The sequence below is a fragment of the Symphalangus syndactylus genome, chromosome 13 (genome assembly GCF_028878055.3).
Source record: "Symphalangus syndactylus isolate Jambi chromosome 13, NHGRI_mSymSyn1-v2.1_pri, whole genome shotgun sequence".
Taxonomy (NCBI): Eukaryota; Metazoa; Chordata; class Mammalia; order Primates; family Hylobatidae; genus Symphalangus; species Symphalangus syndactylus.
The window spans coordinates 31,295,123-31,307,404 of NC_072435.2; positions in this window are offsets into that span (position 1 = coordinate 31,295,123).

Sequence of the window (12,282 nt, forward strand, 5' to 3'; positions counted from 1 at the left end):
GCCTCCCAAAGTGCTGGGATCACAGGCGTAAGTGCAGTGCGCAGCCCAAGGTCCAGCCATCTTCTATTAAGCTGGACATTAAAGAGATTTGCAAAAATGTAAAAGAATGCCACTCCCTTCACTAACCTTTTTTTTTTAATTGGAAAACACATTTTTCATAAAATATTTATGTTGGCCTGTAATGGGCTTATAATTATTATTTTAATTTTAATTTTATTTTATTTTATTTTATTTTTCGAGACAGAGTCTCACTCTGTTGCCCAGGCTGGAGTGCAGTGGTGCGATCTCGGCTCACTGCAACATCTGCCTCCAGGGTTCAAGTGATTCTCCTGCCTCAGCCTCTCGAGCAGTTGAGATTACAAGCACGCACCACCATGGCCGGCTAATTTTTGTATTTTTAGTAGAGATGGGGTTTCACCATGTTGGCCAGGCTGGCGTCAAACTCCTGAACTCAAGTAATCTGCCCACCATAGCCTCCCAAAGTGCTGGGATTACAGGCATGAGCCACTGCACCCAGCCTAACTTTTACATTTTAATTTTTTTTTTTTTGAGACAGGGTCTTGATCTGCTGGCTAGGTTGATCTCAGACTCCCGGGCTCAAATGATCCTGTGGCTTCAATCTCCTGAACAGCTGAGATTAGAGGTGGGAGAGCCTCCTCCTCTTAAGAGGAAACTCAGCCGGGTGCCGTGGCTCACGGCTGTAATCCCAGCACTTTGGAAGGCCGAGGCGGGCAGATCACGAGGTCAAGAGATCGAAACCATCCTGGCCAACATGGTGAAACCCCGTCTCTACTAAAAATACAAAAATTAGCTGGGTGTTGTGGTGGGCACCTGTAGTCCCAGCTACTCGGGAGGCTGAGGCAGGAGAATTGCTTGAACCCAGGAGGCGGAGGTTGCAGTGAGCTGAGATCGTGCCATTGCACTCCAGCCTGGGCGACAGGGCAAGACTCTGTCTCAAAAAAAAAAAAAGAAAGGAAACTCAAGAGGCTCATCTGCAAATTCTTGCTCCACCCCTGGGAAGCTGGGCAGCCTCCTTCATCTGTCTGTGCCTCACTATCCTTATCTGTAAAATAGGAGACTCTAACACTATTTTCCATATAAATGCTGCTCCCATGTCCACGCAAACCTCAAAAATAGAATATTAGTGAAAGAAAGAAGTACGAGAATAATGAACTATAGAATGAGCCCATTCTGGCTGGGTGCGGTGGCTCACGCTTGTAATCCCAGCACTTTGGGAAGCTGAGGCAGGCAGATCATGAGGTCAGGAGATTGAGACCACCCTGGCTAACACAGTGAAACCCCGTCTCTACTAAAAATACTTAGCCGGATGTGGTGGTGGGCACCTGTAATGCTAGCTACTCAGGAAGCTGAGCCAAGAGAATCGCTTGAACCCAGGAGGCACAGGTTGCAGTGAGCCAAGATCGCGCCATTGCACTCCAGCCTGGGTGACAGAGCGAGACTCCATCTCCAAAAAATAAAATAAAATAAAAATAAAAATTAGGCCGGGCATGGTGGCTCACGCCTGTAATCCCAGCATTTTGGGAGGCCGAGGCGGGCGGATCACTTGAGGTCAGGAGTTCGAGACCAGCCTGGCCAACATGGAGAGACCCCATCTCTACTAAAAATACAAAAAATTAGCTGGGCGTGGTGGTGGGCACCTGTAATCCCAGCTACTCGGGAGGCTGAGGCAGGTGAATTGCTTGAACCCAGGAGGCGCTGCAGTGAGCTGAGATTCCGCCACTGCACTCCAGCCTGGGCCACAGAGCGAGACTCCGTCTCAAAAAAAAGAGGGCCATGTGGAGGCGAAGGTAAGACCAGGGTTCGGGGTAACATCTCTATAAGCCAAGGGACGCCAAAGCTGCATAGCACACCCCCAGAAGCCATGGGAGAGGCCTGAGACTGATTCTTTTTTTTTTTTTTTTTTTTTTTTGAGATGGAGTCTCGCTCTGTCGCCCAGGCTGGAGTGCAGTGGCACAATCTTGGCTCACTGCAACCTCCACCTCCCGGATTCAAACGATTCTCCTGCCTCAGCCTCCTGAGTAGCTGGGATTACAGGCAAGCATCACCATGCCCGACTAATTTTTGTATTTTTAGTAGAGACGGGTTTTCACCATGTTAGTCAAGCTGGTCTCAAACTCCTGACCTCATGATCCGTCTGCCTCGGCCTCCCAAAGTGCTGGGATTACAGACTGACTGATTCTCTTTCACAGTCTTAGAAATGACCAGCCCTGGCTGGGCACGATGGCTCAAGCCTGTAATCCCAGCAGTTTGGGAGGCCAAGGTGGGCCGATCACTTGAGGTCAAGAATTCAAGACCAGCCTCGCCAATATTGGGAAACACTGTCTCTCCTAAAAATACAAAAATTAGCCAGGCATGGTGGCTCACACTTGTAATCTTAGCTACTCGGGAGGCTGAGGCAGGAGAATTGCTTGAACCTGGGAGGCGGAGGTTGTAGTGAGCCGAGACGGCATCACTGCACTTCAGCCCGGGCAGCAGAGTGAGACTCCATCTCAAATTAAAAAAAAAAAAAAAAAAGCAACCAGCCCTGCTGACACCCTGATTGATCTCAGACTCCCAGCCTCTGGCAACTGCGAGAGAAGACATTTCTCTTGTTTCAAGCTGCCCAGTTTGCGGTCCTTGGTTTTGGCAGTCCCAGCAAACTAATACCGGGGAATGGAGAGTGACTGCTAATGGCTGCAGGCTTGCTTTTTGGGTGATGAAAATGTTCTAAAATTGACTGTGGTGATGGTTGCACAAGTCTGTGAATATGCTAAAAACCCCTGAACATGCTAAAAACCACTGACTCTGCTAAACAAAACTTTAAACGCATAAAATGTATGGCGTGGGAACAATCTCAATAGAGTGCTTATTAACAGATAAATAATAGGAAAACAAGCCCCAAGGCATTCCTCGTGGAGTTGCTGTCAGCATTCAATGAATTCATTCAACAAATATTTATCGGCCAGGTATGGTGGCTCACACCTGTAATTCCAGAACTTTGGGAGGCCGAGGTGGGTGGATCACCTGAGGTCGGGAGTTCGAGACCAGCTTGACCAACATGGAGAAACCCCATCTATACTAAAAATACAAAATTAGCCGGGTATGGTGGCGCATGCCTGTAATCCCAGGTACTTGGGAGGCTGCGGCGGGAGAATCGCTTGAACCCAGAAGGCAGAGGTTGCAGTGAGCCTGAGCTGAGATGATGCCATTGCACACCAGTCTGGGGCAACAAGAGTGAAACTCCGTCTAAAACAAAACAAGGCCGGGCGCGGTGGCTCACGCTTGTAATCCCAGCACTTTGGGAGGCCGAGGCGGGCGGATCACAAAGTCAGGAGATCGAGACCACGGTGAAACCCCGTCTCTACTAAAAATACAAAAAATTAGCCGGGCGTGGTGGCGGGCGCCTGTAGTCCCAGCTACTCGGAGAGGCTGAGGCAGGAGAATGGCGTGAACCCGGGAGGCGGAGCTTGCAGTGAGCTGAGATCGCGCCACTGCACTCCAGCCTGGGCGACAGAGCGAGACTCCGTCTCAAACAAAACAAAACAAAACAAAACAAAACAAAAAAAAACAAAAACCAGCCTGGCCAACATGGCAAAACCCCATCTCTACTAAAAATACAAAAATTAGCTGGACATGGTGCCGCACATTTGTAATCCCAGCTACTTGGGAGGCTGAGGCAGAAGAATCGTTTGAACCCTAGAGTCAGACTCTGTCTCAAAAAAAAAAAAAAAAAAAAGGTCGGGCATGGTGGCTCATGCCTGTAATCCCAGCACTTTGGGAGGCCGAGGTGGGTGGATCATTTGAGGTCAGAAGTTCAAGACCAGCCTGGCCAATATGGCAAAACCCCATCTCTACTAAAAATACAAAAATTAGCTGGGCAAGGTGCTGCATCTTTGTAATCCCGACTACTTGGGAGGCTGAGGCAGGAGAATTGCTTGAACTCAGGAGGTAGAAGCTGCAGTGAGCTGAGATCGCACCAGTGCACTCCAGCCTGGGTGACAAAGTGAGACTCTGTCTCAAGAACAAACAAACAAAAAAACCGAAAACCAAAAACCAAAACAAAATAACCAAGCAAATATTATTTATTGAGCATCTACTATGTGCCAGGCTAGCAGACATCACAGACCTCCTGGGGCTGACGTGCATGCGTTGTAGCATGCTTGGTACTGTGTCATGTGTATCACAAGCCATAAATACATTTTAGCATTTATCACTGAGTGGGGTAGGGCTGGTCCATCCTTCTCTCTTGAGGTGGCAGAATGGGAATTCTGTAAATCTCGGCACTCCCCACCCAGTCTCTGTTCTCCGAAGGCACTACTTATTCACTCATCAAACATATAATGGAAAGAAAAGGCAAGGCTAGGCACTGTGGCTCATGCTTGTAATTTCAGTGCTTTGGGAAGCTGAGGCAGGAGAAATGCCTGATCCCAGGAATTCAAGACCAGCCTGCTCAACATAGCAAAACCCCATCTCTCTCTCTTTCTGTCTCTCTCTCTCTCTTTTTTTTTGAGATGGAGGCTTGCTCTGTTGCCCAGGCTGGACTGCAGTGGTATGATCTTGGTTCTCTGTAACCTCTGCCTCCCGGGTTCAAGTGATTCTCCTGCCTCAGCCTGCCGAGTAGCTGGGATTACAGGCATACACCATCATACCTGGCTAATTTTTGTATTTTTTGTAGAGACGGGGTTTCGCCATGTTGGCTGGTCTTGAACTCCTGACCGCAAGTGATCCACCTGCCCAGCCTCCCAAAGTGCTGGGATTACAGATGTGAGCCACCACGCCCGGCCGCAAGACCCGGTCTCTACGATTTTTTTTTTTTTTTGACATGGAGCCTCACTCTGTTGCCCAGGCTGGAATGCAATGGTGAGATCTCGGCTCACTGCAACCTCCACCTCCCAGGTTCAAGCAATTCTCCTGCCTCAGCATCCCAAGTAGCTGGGATTACAGGCGTGTGCCACCACGCCTGGCTAATTTTTGTATTTTTAGTAGAGACAGGGTTTCACCATGTTGGTCAGGCTGGTCTCAAGCTCCTGACCTTGTGATCTGCCTGCCTCAGCCTCCCAAAGTGCTGGGATTACAGACATGAGCCACTGCGCCCAGCCTACAATATTTATTTATTTATTTATTTATTTATTTATTTATTTATTTATTTTTTGAGGCAGAGTCTCACTCTGTCACCCAGGCTGGAGTGCAGTGGCGTGATGTCGGCTAACTGCAAGCTCCGCCTCCCGGGTTGACGCCATTCTCCTGGCTCAGCCTCCCGAGTAGCTGGGACTACGGGCACCCGCCACCACGCCCGGCTAATTTTTTGTATTTTTAGTAGAGATGGGGTTTCACCGTGTTAGCCAGGATGGTCTCGATCTCCTGACCTTGTGATCCACCCGCTTCGGCCTCCCAAAGTGCTGGGATTACAGGGTGAGCCACCGTGCCGGCCTCTTTTTTTTTTTTTTTTTTTTAAAGAAATTAGCTGGTTGTAGTGGTGTGCACCTGCAGCCCCAGCTACTTAGGAAGCTGAGGTGGGAGGATCGCTTGAGCCCAGGAGTCTGAGGTTGCAGTGGGTTGTGATTGCAACATTGCACTCCAACCTGGGTGACAGAGCAAGATCCTATCTCTAAAAATGAAAGAAAGAAAGTGAGAGAAAGAAAGGAAGAGAGAGACGGAGGGAGACAGAGAGTTAGGAAGGGAAGGAGGGGAGTAGAGAGAGAGAGAGAAAGAGAGAGAGAAAAAAAGAAGAAGCCGGGCATGGTGGCTCACGCCTGTAATCCCAGCACTTTGGGAGGCTGAGGCAGGTGGATCACGAGGTCAGGAGATCGAGACCATCCTGGCTAACACAGTGAAACTCCGTCTCTATTAAAAATACAAAAAAAATTAGCCAGGCGTGTGCCTACTCCGTCTCTATTAAAAATACAAAAAAATTAGCCAGGCGTGTGCCTGTAGTCCCAGCTACTCGGGAGGCTGAGGCAGAATGGCGTGAACCCAGGAGGCAGAGCTTGCAGTGAGCTGAGATCGCGCTACTGCACTCCAGCCTAGGTAACAGAGCGAGACTCTGTCTCAAAAAAAAAAAAAAAAGAAGAAAAGGGCTGGGTGAGGTGGCGCACGCCTGTAGTCCGAACACTTTGGAGGCCAAGGAGGGAGGATTACTTGAGCCCAGGAGATCGAGACCAGCCTGGGCAGCATGGTGAAACCCTGTCTCTACAAAAAAATACAAAAATTAGCTGGGTGTGGTGATGCGCCCCTGTAGTCCCAGCTACTCGTGAGGCTGAGGCAGGATGATCCCTTGATCCCAGGAGATTGAGACTGCAGTGAGCTGTGATTCTGCCACTGAACTTCAGCCCTGGGCGACAGAGCAACACTCTGTCTCAAAAACAAAAAACAAGCCGGTGCAGTGGCTCACGCCTGTAATCCCAGCACTTTGGGAGGCTGAGGCGGGTGGATCACTTGAGGTCAGGAGTTCAAGACCAGCCTGGTCAACATGGTGAAACCCCGTCTCTACTAAAAAAAGTACAGAAATTAGCCAGGCATGGTGGCGGGTGCCTGTAATCCCAGCTACTCAGGAGGCTGAGGCAGGAGGATCGCTTGAACCTGGGAGGTAGAGGTTGCAGTGAGCCAAGATCACACCACTGCACTCCACCCTGGGTGACAGAGCAAGACTCAGTCTCAAAAAAAAGAAAAAAGAAAAAAAGAAAACTGATGGTGAAAAGTGATTAAAACAAGGCCTGCTATGTCGTAAGGGTCCAATGATTGTTAGCCTTTATTAATTTAATATTACTTGTATTCTTTTTTATTCTTTTTTTTTTAATGCAGGGTCTCACTCTTTCACCGAGGCTGGAGTGCAGTGATGTGATCACGGCTCACTGCAGCCTCCACCTCCCGGACTCAGGTGATCCTCCCATGTCAGCCTCCTAAGTAGCTGGGACCACAGGTTTGCGCCACCACTCCGGATTAACTTTTTGTATGTTTCGTAGAGATGGGGTCTTGCTCTGTCTCCCAGACTGGAGTGCGTAGCCCAATCGTCGCTCACTGCAGACTCGAACTCCTGGCCTCGAGCAATCCTCCCACCTCAGACTCCCAAAGCACTAGGATTACAGGTGTGAGCCTCCGTGCCCTGCCAGTACTGTTTTGCTAACATTTATGTTAACTGCATGCTCTTCAGGCCCACCTGGGAGGCAGGTTGGCCGTGAGCTTGCATGTCCTGAATCCCTACTTTCTTCCCTTCCTCTCAGCTCCTGCAAATCGGACCCAGTCTTGTCTCCCCAGTGCCCTGAGGACACATTTTGAGTTTCTCACCTGGTCCTGCAAGGCCCTGAGTGGCCTGTGACTGAATGGTGGAATAAATGGGTGGATGGATGCAGTGACAGAAACAGTAGCTTATTCCCCTGCTTCTCGGCCAGCTCCTGGGACACTTCCCTTCCAGCCCCATTTCTCAGAACCCGCCTCCTCCTCAGTCCCTGCTGCTTCTCCTTCTAATCTGGCCTTCTTCCTAAAAAGCCGCCATCCGGGCTGTCTACTCTTCCCGGGATGGCCATGGCCGGGCAGGGCGGCGCTCTGCTGACCCCTGGTGGCCGCACGGAGTAACACAGCGCATTCTCCACCAGGGCAGTTGGCCTGGAGCCCGAGAGCGAGTGCTGGGTGCTGGCTGCGGCTTGGGGAGCACAGCTCCTGCCCTCGTAGGTTTCACAGGAAAGTGGGGAAGACAGCGGATAATCAGATACTCACACTGTCGTATGCGGCAACCCTGGCGTCATCTGCACCTTCTCTCTCCCCCAGTCTCATGCCATCTTCAACAAATTCTGTCCCTTTGACCTTCAAGATACGTGGAATTCCCTGTTCTTTCCACTATCACCGTCCTTCTCTGGTCTAATCCGCCACCGTTTCACTCCTGGACTATCGCAGTCACCTCCTTGCTGGACTCCCAGAATCCAGGCTCAGTCTTAACTGATTTCTCCTTTAGCCTCAGGCTCCAATGTGACTCACTTGACACTCTTACTGATTCGTCTTTTTTTTTTTTTGAGACGGAGTTTCGCTCTTATTGCCCGGGCTGGAGTGCAATGGTGCCATTTCGGCTCACCTCCGCCTCCCGGGTTCCAGCGATTCTCCTGCCCCAGTCTCCCAAGTAGCTGGGATTACAGGCATGTGTCACCACACCCAGCTAATTTTGTATTTTTAGTAGAGATGGGGTTTCTTCATGTTGGTCAGGCTGGTCTCGAACTCCCGACCTCAGGCAATCCACTCGCCTCGGCCTCCCAAAGTGCTAGGATTATAGGCATGAGCCACCACGCCTGGCCCAAAAGACTTTTATTTATTTATTTTGAGATGGGGTCTCACTCTGTCACCCATGCTGGAGTGCAGTGGCACAATCTTGGCTCAATGCAGCCTCAACCTCCTGCGATCCTCCCACGTCGACCTCCTGAGTAGCTGGGACTACAGGCACGTGCTGCTATGCCCAGCTAATTTTTTTTTTTTTTTTTCGAGAGGGAGTTTCCCTCTTGTTGCTGAGGCTGGAGTGCAATGGCACAATCTTGGCTCATTGCAACCTCCGCCTCCTGGGTTCAAGCGATTCTTCTGCCTCAGCTTCCCGAGTAGCTGGGATTACAGGCATGTACCACCATGCCCGGCTAATTTTGTATTTTTAGTAGAGACAGGGTTTCTCCATATTGGTCAGGCTGGTCTTGAACTGACCTCAGGTGATCCACCCACATCGGCCTCCCAAAGTTCTGGGATTACAGGTGTGAGCTGCTGTGCCTGGCCTTTTTTTTTTTTTTTTTTGAGATGGAGTCTTGCTCTGTCGCCCAGGCTGGAGTGCAGTGGCGTGATCTTGGCTCACTGCAGCCTCCACCTCTCAGGTTCAAGCGATTCTCCTGCCTCAGCCTCCTGAGTAGCTGGAACGACAGGCAAGGCATGCGCCACCACGTCCAGCTAATTTTTCTATTTTAAGTTGAGACGGGGTTTTGCCATGTTGGCCAGGCTGCTCTCGAACTCCCGAAGTCAGGTGATCCACCCGCCTCAGCCTCCCAAAAATGCTTGGATTACAGGTGTAAGCCACCTCGCCTGGCCTGCTCAGCTAATTTTTAAAGAATTTTTTTTGTAGAGTCGGGGTCTTACTCTATTGCCCAGGCTGGTCTCAGACTGCTGGGCTCAACTGATCCTGCCATCTGGAACTCCAAAGTGCTGGGATTACAGGCATGAGCCACTGCACCCAACCAAGACAATTTTTTTTTTTTGAGACAGAGTCTTGCTCTGTCATCAGTCTGGAATGTAGTGCTGTGATCTCGCCTCACTGCAACCTCCGCCTCCTGGGTTCAAGTAATTCTCCTGCCTCAGCCTCCCGAGTAGCTGGGACTACAGGCACACACCACTACGCCGAGCTAATTTTTGTATTTTTAATACAGACAGGGTTTCACCATGTTGGCCAGGATGGTCTTGATCTCTTGACCTCGTGATCTGCCTGCCTCGGCCTCCCAAGGTTCTGGGATTACAGGCGTGAGCCACCACGTGTGGCTTTTTTTTTTTTTTTTTTTTTTTTTTAGAGCAGTTTTAGGCTCATAGCAACTTTGCTTTTTGAAAACATTGTGCTGAAATATTTTTATGTTGATGACTGAAGTCTCTTTTGTGTTCCGTTAAGTTTTGCAACCAAGGCAAGTGCTCCCAACAACTGAATCCTCGTTAACTCCTCGGTCCTGCCTGAATAATGGCCACATTCATTTGTTTACTGCGTTCCTTCCACTAGGATGTCAGCTCTGGGCAGGGATTTGTTTAATGGCTGTGTGCCCCAGCCTGAATGAATAACACATCGATAAAAGTACTTTTTTTTTTTCTTTTTTTTAGACAGGGTCTCTGGCTCTGTTGCCCAGGCTGGAGTGCAGTCGTACGATCTTGGCTCACTTCAACCTTGAACTTCTTGAGTTCAAGCGATCCTCCCACTTCAGCCTCCCGAGTCGCTGGGATTACAGGCATGTGCCACCACGCCTGGCTAATTTTGTGTTTTTAGTAGAGATGGGGTTTCTTCATGTTGCTCAGGCTGGTCTCGAACTCCCGACCTCAGGTGATCCGCCCGCCTTGGCCTCTCAAAGTGCTGAGATTACAGGCGTGAGCCACTGCACCCGGCCCCAAGCTGCTAATTAAAAAAAAAAAAAAATGTTTTGTAGAGACAAGGTCTCACTTTGTTGAACAGGCTGTTCTTGAATTCCTGGGCTCAGGTGATGCTCCTCTCTTGGCCTTCCACAGCACTATGATTACAAGTATGAGCCACCGTGCTCAGCTCAGAAAGTACTCTGAAAGAACTTATTTTTTTCCTTTGAAAGCAAAGAGAGTCTATGGCCATACACCCTGAACCCACCCGATCTCATCTGAAAGCAAAGAGACCCATCTTGGCTGGGGGAGTCAGGGAGGGCTTTCCCTGTGGAGGAGTCTGAGGAGCTGAAATCTGAAGGACAAGGAGAAAGTTAGCAAGGTGGGATGGCCTCAAGGGAGGACAGTCTTGGAGGAGGAGGGGACAATACTGCAAAAAGCCCGAGGTGGGCAGGCCCCAGGGGAGTTGGAGTGTCTGGACCAGAGTGCAAGGAAAGGCTCCTGGGAGGTGGGAGGGGTGGGGGGTGGGACCCTGTGGAAGAGTTCAGGCTTCCTCTAAGGGCATTGGAGATCCCTGGAGGATGTTACTGGAGGAGAGGCATGGCTAGATGTGAGATCTGATCTGCCCTCATGGAGACGGGAGTGGGTGAGCATGGAGGGCAGATGTCTTGGTGAGATCAGACAGGGCTGGGGTGCAGGGAGCAGGAAGGGGAGTGTGCTGGAAGGCAAAATGGAACTGGGAGGTGTACTTGGTTGACTGGAAGGGAGAGAGACACCCCAAGGAAGCCCCCAGGGTCTCTCTCTGGCTTGAGGGGGGATCCTGGGGAATGGACCTGTTTGGAGAAGGGGTCAGGAGTGTGGCTGTGGATGTGTCACAGTGGAGTCCCCAAGTAGAGTGTCATAGACAGGTGGATATGGTGTTTTGCTTGGAGCGGAGGTCTAGGCTGGAGTCACGTGGGAGAGGTTGGTTTACAGATGGGGCAAGTCAAGGGCAAGGTTGAGACCACTGCGTTCGAAAAACCTAATGAAGGCTTACCACACATAAGGCATCTTGTTGGGCCTCCTGGGGTGGCCTATCTGGGAGCCACAAAGCTGGCCCCCCAAAGCTCTCAACTTGGGTGCTGGTGGCTGAGAGGCTCACGTTTAGAAAGCACACAAGGCTTGAAGATCAAGAGCCAGAGAAGGCTGAGCACAGGGGCTCACACCTGCCCTCCCAGTGCTTTGGGAGGCTGAGGCGGAAGGATTGCTTGAACCCGGGAGCTGGAGGCTGCAGTGAGCCGAGGTCACGCCACTGCACTGCAGCCTGGGCAACAGAGCGAGACTCTGTCTCAAAAACAAAACAAAACAAAACAAAAAAAACCAAAGGAGAAACCCTGGAGTGCTCACGGGGAGTGACATAAAGCCCCAGCAGGCAAATCCCAGCTGCAGGGTGAATCCATGAGTAGAGAGGGTCAGTGACGTTTCTGGAGAAAGACTGGCTTTGAACAGGGTAGGATCTGATGGGCAGGCTAGAGGTTTGAGGAAGGATGGATGGAAGGAATTTCAGGCAGAGGGAAGTGCTCAAAGCAAAGATCTGGAAGCAGAAAGCAGCCAGCTGCACTCAAAGAATGAGACTTGGCCAGGCGAGGTGACTCACGCCTCTAATCCCAGCACTTTGGGAGGCTGAGGTGGGTGGATAACCTGAGGCCAGGAGTTCGAGACCAGCCTGGCCAACATGGAGAAATCCCATCTCTACTAAAAATATAAAATTAGCCAGGTGTGGTGGTGCATGCCTGTAATCCCAGCTACTTGGGAGGCTGAGGCAGGAAAATCCCTTGAACCAGGGAGGCAGAGGTTGTAGTGAGCCTAGATGGAGCCACTGCACTCCAGCCTGGGCAACAAGAGCAAATCTCCGTCAAAAAAAAAAAAAAAAAAAAGACTAATTTTGACTGATGTTGGGGAGTTGGGTTAGAGGAGTGGGAGAGAAGAGCAGGATGGATCCAGAGTGCGGGGTTCTGCATGGATGCCAAGGAGCCTGGGCTATGGTCAGTAGGCATCTCCGTTTGTTTGCCTGCCTGGCTGAGGCCGTGGCAAACAGACGTCATCTCTGGTGCCGGCCCCTATTGATTGGCAGTGGCTGCCTGGAGAGGGGTGTGGCAGAGTGCGGTGATCAGCTAGCCATGTCTGCTATGGGCACAGGCAGGGAAGGATGCATCTTGTATGCTGAATAGTTCACTC